The following is a 9,469-nucleotide window of genomic DNA, read 5'->3' as shown; positions in this document are numbered from 1 at the left end:
CTCTACAGGAGAGCGAGCTTCTTGGCCGATTCTCAGGCCCAGAAACGTTCACTCACAGAGCGCTCCCGCCCGACGTCGGCAGAGGGCAACCGTGGCCTGCGCAAAGGGTGCCAGGGGAGGTCGCCACCTGCCAGCGCCTGCGCTTTAGAGGCCTTGATAAAGGCACCCTAATTCAAGTAGGAGGGTGGGGGGGGAGCAAAAGTCTCTTTACAACAGATCCCTATATTCATTCCCGGGGCTTTGCTTCTGCGTGGCTCATGACTATCTCAAACGACTCTGTGACAAACGAGCAGGCAAGGGAGTCTAGTTGTGTTAACTCATTTTACAGAAGAGGAAACTAAAACTACCACTGTCTAGCTGAATGACCTTGGGCAAATTAATCTCTGGGACCTTAGGTTTTTCACCTGTAAACTGGGGTAGTGTTGCTCTCACTGGGTTTAGGTGATGACTGTGAGGTAGCTATGCAAGGAGCCTAAAGTAAGCAAACACACTACAAAGGCAGTTACTGCCATCCCAAGGCCGGAACAACGCTCACTTTAAAATTTGTATGTCAAGAACAGATAACCTCAGTCTGAGACCCCAGAATGCCACCTGGCCTGGCTCCTCTCTTGTGAAAACCATTTCTCAACCCCTGATTTTCCCAATGTTAATGATGCTAATACCCTCAGTCCTCTCAGAATTCATACTTCCAAATATCTGCTGTGCTATGAACCCAGTGCCATAAGCTCAGGTCCCCCAACTTCTACTCCAGGCCCCCTTTTCCTTTGTGGCAACCCTATGGTGAGGTGAGGATTTTCCCACATCACACTGCTCTGTGTGATAAATAAAGAAACAGAGGCACCCCAAAGTGAGTGACCTGTAATCAAACAAAAGGAAGGAAATCAGACCCTTTTGCTTTTAACTTCAGGTTGCATTAGACTGCTGCACCTTTGGACTCTGTTCTTCCAGCATCTCACCACGGACTGAAGGATGGCAGAAGGAGAAAACCCCGGAGGAATAGTTCTCACTGCCTCCAAGAGCTCCGTGTTTCCAGGTTCCTAAGGAGTCCGTATTGTACCCTCTGAGCTTTTCCCATTCCTCCCCTTTCTCTTCCTTCTTTTCCCCATGAATGGAATGGAAAATCCTGCACTTGATTCCATGTGCTCAACTTGCCAGTTTGGAGTTAGGATATCAGGGATTAATCCATTTGACTTCCTTTCTTTGTGCCTCTTTGCCTTTAAATTCTGCTTTCTTCCAATATTTAAGTGGGATGGGGACAGAATCTGGAGTTTGTTTTGTTTTAAAAGTTGTGTGGAGGGGTGGCTGATAAGCTCAATTGGTAAGAGCATGGTGTTAATAACACCAAGGTTGCCGGTTCGATCCCCACATGGGCCACTGTGAGCTGCGCCCTCCTTAAAAAAAAGAAAAAGAAAATTAAAAAAAAAAAAGTACTGTGAAAAAAAGTACAGAGCCATACATGTAGTAGGAGTAGCAGTAAATACTGTAAGAACTTTTCTAATTATTTGGGAATTGTTGAACATATATCTCAATAGTAAATATTAACAGCAAAACTTATTAAATTTCATTTACATATGCCATTAACTTTACATTTTCTGAAGTAAAAGTTTTTTATGCAACACACCTATTTCCTGTAACAGTAAGGAATTTTTTTGAAGCTGAAGGAAAACAGATAAATACATAGACACTGATAACTTGACAGCCCAAATACAGATACACGTGGAAACCTACTGTGGATGAAAAGCGGTGCTGTAATAAATCATAGATTTCTAACTGGGCAGGTCATGTGGGTAATCATGCCCCAGGCCTATAACTTCTTTAGTGAGAATTTTCTAAGCAAGCCCTATCCTTTGTTCTTGTGCATTTGGTTAATATACCTTTGAAATGCCAGAAGTAATACCCCTCAAAGGCAAAACCACCATCAAGAGAACACAATCTTGTAACCCAGTCCCTGCCTTGCTTTCTCCTATCTTCATGTAATCTTTCTTACATTCCCTCTTTAATTTCAAATGCATAAAAGAAACTGCAAAATTGTCATTTTCCAGAGCACTTTAGATCTTGCTTCCCAGCAATTGCCGTCAATTTTGGCTCAAATAAACTCTTATAAATATTCTCTACCCTTTTGGACTTTTTTTACATGGACACTACTCTCTCTCCCCATAAGAGATGCTGAACCAAATGCAATTCAAAGTGAATGCATCCTAATTGTCCTTTGCATATCATATTTTAAAATATTATACCAGATATAGTTAATTGCCCATTATTATTATATTGCTTTCCTTAGACAGCCTCCATGTGGCCCTTTTAACACAGCCAGGATAGTTCCCAGTAAATAATTTACCTTCACCAAAAAATATTTTTAAAAATAGCCTATGCTTAGTCACTACCCACCCTACCACCCATGATGGATAAGAAATTATTTCCCACCACCCCCCTTGTAGTAACAAAGGCTGTACTTTATGCTTATTCCCAGACTGATATATGTGTTCAACCCTAACCACAATTCCCACGTTATTTCTGTTCTGTCCTGGAGACTGCTCCCAGCTGTGGGCAGTTGGGTAAGAAGTTGGACAGTCAGGGGGAAGTCAGGAAGCAGAGAAGAAAGTATTGAACCACTTAGCAACCCCAGATTGGATGGGGGAGGGCAGATGTAGTCTGTTTGTAACTGAAAGGTGGCATCCTCAGGGAAGTTGGTGAGAAAAATTACAGGACTTCCTGTCACCACACAAAATGGTGTTGCTGCAAGCAAGACAGCTCTGGCTTTTTCTGATGGTGTAAAACTGGGCCTGAGGGGAAACATTCCTGCTCTGGAAGGCAAAACAAGAATGCTTTGCTTCTAAGCATGTAAGTGCCACCAACTGTGATTGTTATTAATGCAGAGAGACTTCAGAAAAAATGGACCCTTCTTCACTGCTCCTCTGGAAACCGACACAACCAGAGAGCCTGGGAACCAACCTAAAGACATTGATTAGAGTGGCCTGAGCCCTTTTATCTGAGGCCCACACTGATAGGGACAGGACCCCAGAGAAAGTGAAGCAGTGAAACACCCCTCATCTTTCACTCTTTGACTTTTCCCCCAAATTTTTCTCCAAATTTGAATCAATTCATCAAACATGTATGGAACACCAACTTTGTGCCCAGGCACTGTGGTATATTCTGGAAAGGATCATTAGGGGTCTGAGAAGTGGTGGAAAACCATCAGGAAAGAACTAGAATATTCTAAATGCCACGCTCATGGCAGAGGACAGAGCTGTGTTTATAACTCAGGCATTTCTGCTGCCAAAACATGAAGGCAGGTGATTAGAAGACAAAAAACAAATCAGGTCTGCTCTCTGTCATCTGAAGGTAGCTGGGAGGAGGTGAGGGGGCAGGCTGGGGCCGCGGCCATCTCACAGGGCAGTTCCTGCTGTTGCAATCCATTATTTGTCTGCCTTACATTCTAATGCCCAAGCACAGCCTCAGTTTTGCGCCAAATGTCCATGACCTAAAATTCCCTCTCTTCTTAGGCCATCAACCTGCCATCAGTAATAGTGGGTACTTTGGGCTCTAAATTCTCCATAGCTTTCCAGTATCAGGCAAAAAAATGTTCTGCCTCAACTAGGTCTTTCTTTTTTGCGTGTCACAGTCAAGTTCCTCCTTTCTCTCTCACTTGAAGGGCTGTCTTAAAAATGTCAGGAAAAAAGAAAAAAATCAGACACCCTATGATGGGAACTTGGTAAAACATTTTGTTTCCCCCTCTACACCTCCTCACCTTCCATTGGAATGGCAAGAAATTTTCACATACGTAAATATGAGTCAATTATTCTTTAAGTGACCCTGCTTCCACATCTGGTTGATATTTCTCTGACTTATGTTAGGTTGGTTTTCTTTAAAAAAAAATTAATATTACAAGTATAGGTGACAAAGTGATGAGTTACACTGGGCTTCTTTTTTCTCTAGTGATATTTAGCCCCCACCTCTGGGGGCAGCAGAATTTTATAGCCTCTGGTTTCTGTTTGAGGTCATTCTTTGAACTTTTAAGGCTTTCCTCAGGAAAGATGCAAAAAACAAGCCGAACCAAGAAGTGTGTTAGTGGGAAGAGACCAAAGAAAAGAAGAGCTGACATTCTGTTTGCAAGCTGAGCATGTAAACAACTGTCCAGCTAGCCCAGGGCCAAAGGTTTGTGTTAATCTGCATGCTCTCACCACTAACTCAAAAGAAACTACTCCTCCAGGAACTCCATCTCTTCCCTCAAGTGAAGGAGGCTGAGTTCCCAGCATGCCCTCCATCCCAAATCTGACAGTGCAGGCTGAGCAGGCCCTATGGGACTCCTTCCTGGCTCTCCAGACCCTGAGACTCAGGTAGAAGAGCTTTGGTGGTAGCTGTAGCTGTTACTCTGGTGCCAGAATAGCTGCCTCTCCATTTTGGGATTATAGTAATTATGGTGATTTATGCTCCCAGAGTGAAAATTAGCAAACTGGTGAGGTAACTAAAAATGAATGCATCTCTTCCTAGAGTTCACTCCACCCAGCTGAGCCATCAAATAAAACCAGCATATGGGACAATTAGGGAGCCGAGCTCCTGCTTTCACAGCCCAGCAGAAAGAGACAGAGTTCAGGGGCCCAGGTTCCCTTGCCTGGTTCAGTAATGATCAAAAGCAGCTCCTAACAAGCAGCCCCTTTGCCTCTCAACAGTGTCCCAGTCTGGGTCCTCCCATAAACACCAGCCTGTGGTTTTGCCTTTCAAACAAAGTCATTTGTTCCACAGCGTGGCCATTTTACCCTCTTTTATTACAAATTGGCTGAGGGAGGGGGGAGGGGGAAGTGAGAATAAACCACTGTCACATGGGTATGTGTGGGGCAAAGATTTTTTCTTCTTAGTCATATATTTGCTTTTACGTGACCCAGAAAGACTCTGACCTTCACCAACTCCCATGCCCACTCTCAAATATTGGTGTGAGTAGAATTTATACAAACATTTTTGAAAGACTTAGAGATCCAATATTGATGGATCAGCCTCACCACTGAGCACAGGCAGAAATTCCCACTCTGTTTTATCCCCATGGACTTGGACCTTGTGGGACTTCATGTGTAACAAGGATTGATTGGGGTCATACTGTCAGCTATTTGAACATTTCGGATTTAAATGCAGTATTCAATCACTGCATTTCTCGGGAAAGGCTTAGAGTGGGAAGGGATTTAAGAGATAATGTAAGTAGACTCACTCTGAGTTATGCTGAGTTAATTGGTCTGGGTGTGACGTGGGCATCAGGATTTTTAAAAGCTCCCCGGGTAATGCTAATGTGTGGTAGTTTGGGGACCACCGCCCTAATCCCCTAATGCAAAGTTTTTCAACTTCAGCCTACTGACATTTGGGAGTAGGGTCATTCTTTGTTGTTGGGGGGTTTTCCTATGCAGTGTAGGGTGTTTAGCAGCATCCCTGACTTCTACCTATTAGATGCCAACCTCCCCTCAGTTGTCATAAATGTCAAAAATGTCTCCAGAAATGCCAGATGTCCCCTGGGGAGCAAAATCATCCTGGTTGAAGGCCACTGACCTAATGTCTTCAGTTCTCACCCTCCTAGACATGTCAGGAGCATTGTGAAACCCCTCCTACAGAAGATTCTCTTTAATTTGGCTTTCACAACACTGTACTCTCCACTCAGTATGCAAGGACTTATTGATATTTAAAACAGAGTATAGAGTGGACCTAGAAGTTGCTCACATGTCTTTTGCCCACCTCTTATCGCCACTTATCTGCAAGGGAGATGAGAAATGTAACCTTTATTTCAGGTAGCCACGTGTCCAGCTAATGACTGGAGTTCTGGTCCTGTAATACTTTCAGATCTGTCTTTTTCCTATTTTCCCTTCTTCCCACAGGCGGGAGGAACAGATGTGGTAGCGATGAGTCACCTTGGATCATATGAACAAGGTCATGACCCTGGGGTTGGTAGAGAAAAAGATAGAAGGAGCCGAAGTCTCTGACCTCCCAGAGGCACCATACCAGCCCTAGACTGCTTACTCCTGAATTATTATGTGAGAGAGAAAGAAATACACGTCTGTCTGGTTTAAGCTATCATTATTTGGGTGTCACTATTATATCAATTGAACCTACATCCTAATCAATACAGAGCCAGTCAAGGTCAATTATCACTTCTGGCAACTCTCAGATCTCTATCTCCAGCCCTGAAATTCTCCCAAGTGCTAACCCCACATTTCAGTTAGCTACTGGGAGCTCCAGATGGATATCCAACTACTGGGATCTTGAACTTAGTATATTTAAAATCAAAATCATCACTCTTTTTCCCACACTAACTCTTTCTATTTTCACTATAAAGCATCTTATTCTCCAAGTCACCCAGCCTCCAAATCTGTGACACCTGCCTCCCGTCTGAGCCCTATAGCCAATTAATAGCTCCCCAACAACCTTAGTTCCCCCCACTCCTCTAAATGTCCCATACACTTCAACCAAACCACTTGCTAGTCTGCCTTCCTAAATATGTCCTATGCTTCCAGAACTATTACAGATTCTGTACTCACCTCTACTGAAAGTCCCTACCCAGCCTGCCTTTCTCCCTAACGGCCTGTCTGAGTCATCCACAGAAGTCATCCCGAAGCTTTGCATGTGGTAGGTCCGAAAATGTTTCTCAAATTGAAGAGCTGAAGCAGCTTGCCCAAAGCCACATGGCTAGTTAGAAGTGTTCTGCTGTATGATTGAGACTGCACATTCAGACGGTAACAATATTTCCTGCTTTTTTCATTGAGCTGATAATGTCCTGAGGACATAGGCTTCTTAGGAAAAGGTAGTGATTTGACAAATTCTAAACTACAATTTAAATCAGCGTTCTGCTATTCTGAGCCGTTGGCATACCATGCACTATAATTATATCTGTGTGTCTGCACCCAAACGTGCTCTAGCCAGCCTGATTTCTTCATGGGTCAGAAAGCATTTAGAATACTGAGATACTTTTTAAATTGAGAATCACTGTGGGATCCTCTGGGCCAATTTAAAACCAATCAGTGGATACCATGATCAATATTTGAGCCATGTAACCTGCTCTTACAACTGAATGTCTGTAGCCAACATTATATGACCATGATTTTTTTTTTTCCAAGTGTTTTAAGCCATAAGAAAAAGAAAGAGGATCTGTATTTATTTAGTACCTACTTAGCCACATGGCTAGATACTTTAGTCATTATTATCACAACCCTAGGAGGTGGGCAGGAGCTGCAAGATACAAGGAAGTGGGAAGACAGGCAGCAGGGCCATTTGGCCAGGCCTCCAATGATGGAGCCTCTGATTTTTGCTGCTTTTCAGAAGCAAATTTGAGCAGGGTTGGTTTAAGCCTTGAACAATATCCTCCAGCTCTTTCTAAGAGACACATTGCCCCCAGTTGGTCTTGAGCTCATGCTCTTTCTGCTGTAGGAGATCAAGTTCACCTGATTGCTCAGATCTTGTCTCTGACAATATGGGCATGAACAGCATAAAGGCACCAATCCCTGTCCTTCAACTTCACGTGATTCACACACGCATTCAGCCTCAATTGCCCATGGCATGTGGGAAACTGCTGTTCCCACTGATCTTGTACATTTCAAGATGACGCGTACACCTAAGGGCATGGGTTTGGAAGGAAATGCTACACTCCCAGCTATGTGTCTACACTGGATTTGGGTGACATGGTGAATAAGCAACCCCATGAAGCCACACCCAGGCAAACTGGTATAGACTTGGAAGGATGGGAAGGGAAAACAGAGGAAGCAGAAAATCTGAATTAAAGGCAAAGATAACAGGCCTCCACATGGTTATACTGTTTGCTTCTTCCAAAGTACTTTCCCACATAGAGAGTAGGTACAGTATTACCTACATTTTACAAAGAAGAAAACTGTGAAAAGACACCTATCACAGTGCCAAGAGCATAGTGGATGCTCAATAAACTCATTCATTCATTCATTCCATGTGCTACTGGTGCTCATTGACCATTTGATGAATGAACATACGTGACTCAGAAGCATGAAGTGACTTGTCCAATGTGACACAACTAATAACGGGCAGAGGAGGCACTTAAACTTGGGTTGTCTTGCTCGGCACTACGCTACATAAGCTGCGTCTGAAACTGTGAGCAATTCTAACCGCTTCATGCATTCATGGATTATACCTTCAGAGACTAATTCCCCACTACAGGAGAGAGGCACTTCTCAGGCCTGCCGGCCCTGCAGAAAGTTCTTCAAATAAATGCTTACTAGCCCTACACACAATTAGATCTTCTAGCATTGAAAGGTCTTGCTACCCAAGCAAGCTGTATCAAAAATCTATGATTCGAGCACAAAAACACTCAAGAAACACAGAATGATTACCAGGGGAACTGGTGAACGATTTATGGATAAGACACACAGCCCCAATCCCCTTTTTGCTATTCTCAGTGACCTGTGAAGCTAATTTGAGGCAGAAGGACGTTAGAGTGACTAAGTCCTATGATGGTGAACACCCTGCTCTTCTATTAGTAGGCCATGCCAGCAGTTAAAAAAAAATAATATGTGACTTCTCCTGCTGAGCACATGAAGATGATGGACACCTGTCATTGCTTTATTCCCTTGTCACCAGAAGAATATCAGTTCAGAAATCCCATGCAGAAAATAGATAAAAATATAAATGGGGGCGGAGGCATTGCTGTCACTTGGGACTCTCCCCAGCTGAAACTGCCGAAGCTCTTCCTACAGCCCAGGAAAGGCTTTTGTCACTGACTCCCCCAGCACCTGACAGATGCTTCTGTTCCCTGGGCGGGCAGAAGCAGCTGGATCTGAATCGCTACCTCAAATCTGTCTTGGACAATCAGAGTCCTGGCTAGATTCCAACCAGACCCAATCCTGAGGAAATAAATGGGCGAATCCCCAGTGGGGATGCTCTGCTCTTTAGGGCAGACTCTTCAAGGTCAGCTAAGATCAACATGGGATGCCCCTGGGCTCTGGGGAAAATGCAAACTCAGACTTATCCCAGGTCTCAGGGTGGCTCTGGATATTTGGTTATTCAAGCCAGCAATCCAGAGACCAACTGAGGATGCAGGCTAACCACTGCAGGAAATTCAGGTCAGGTGACTTTTAGCCCTTGGGAACTTGCCCACAGGGTATTTCTAATCCGTGGGAGAGATAAATCACTTTGTGGTTATTTATTTATTCATTCAAGAGACATTCGTAAAACAGCCACCAAGAACAGGTACTGGGAAAGATGACAAGGTGCTGGAAAGCATTCTCAAACAGGGCCTCTTAGAACAGCTAACCCATGGTTGATGACCTCAAACTTCAAGTGAACAAACTGGATTGTAAATTGCACTGGTCCCCTTTGGTTAATGAGCAATCTGCAGAGAATTTATTGATACTCTCCAAAGTCATTAATTAACTGACTTCGAAATCAGAAGGCCAAGTTGCCTATTTATAATGAGGATGAATGCTAGGAGTACTCCAGCCAAAAATTACGCAGGCACAGGAGGCACATGGCA

Source organism: Rhinolophus sinicus, chromosome 12 (genome assembly GCF_057876585.1).
Source record: "Rhinolophus sinicus isolate RSI-liver-muscle chromosome 12, RSI-T2T, whole genome shotgun sequence".
NCBI classification, from domain to species: Eukaryota; Metazoa; Chordata; class Mammalia; order Chiroptera; family Rhinolophidae; genus Rhinolophus; species Rhinolophus sinicus.
This window is presented reverse-complemented; position numbering follows the sequence as displayed.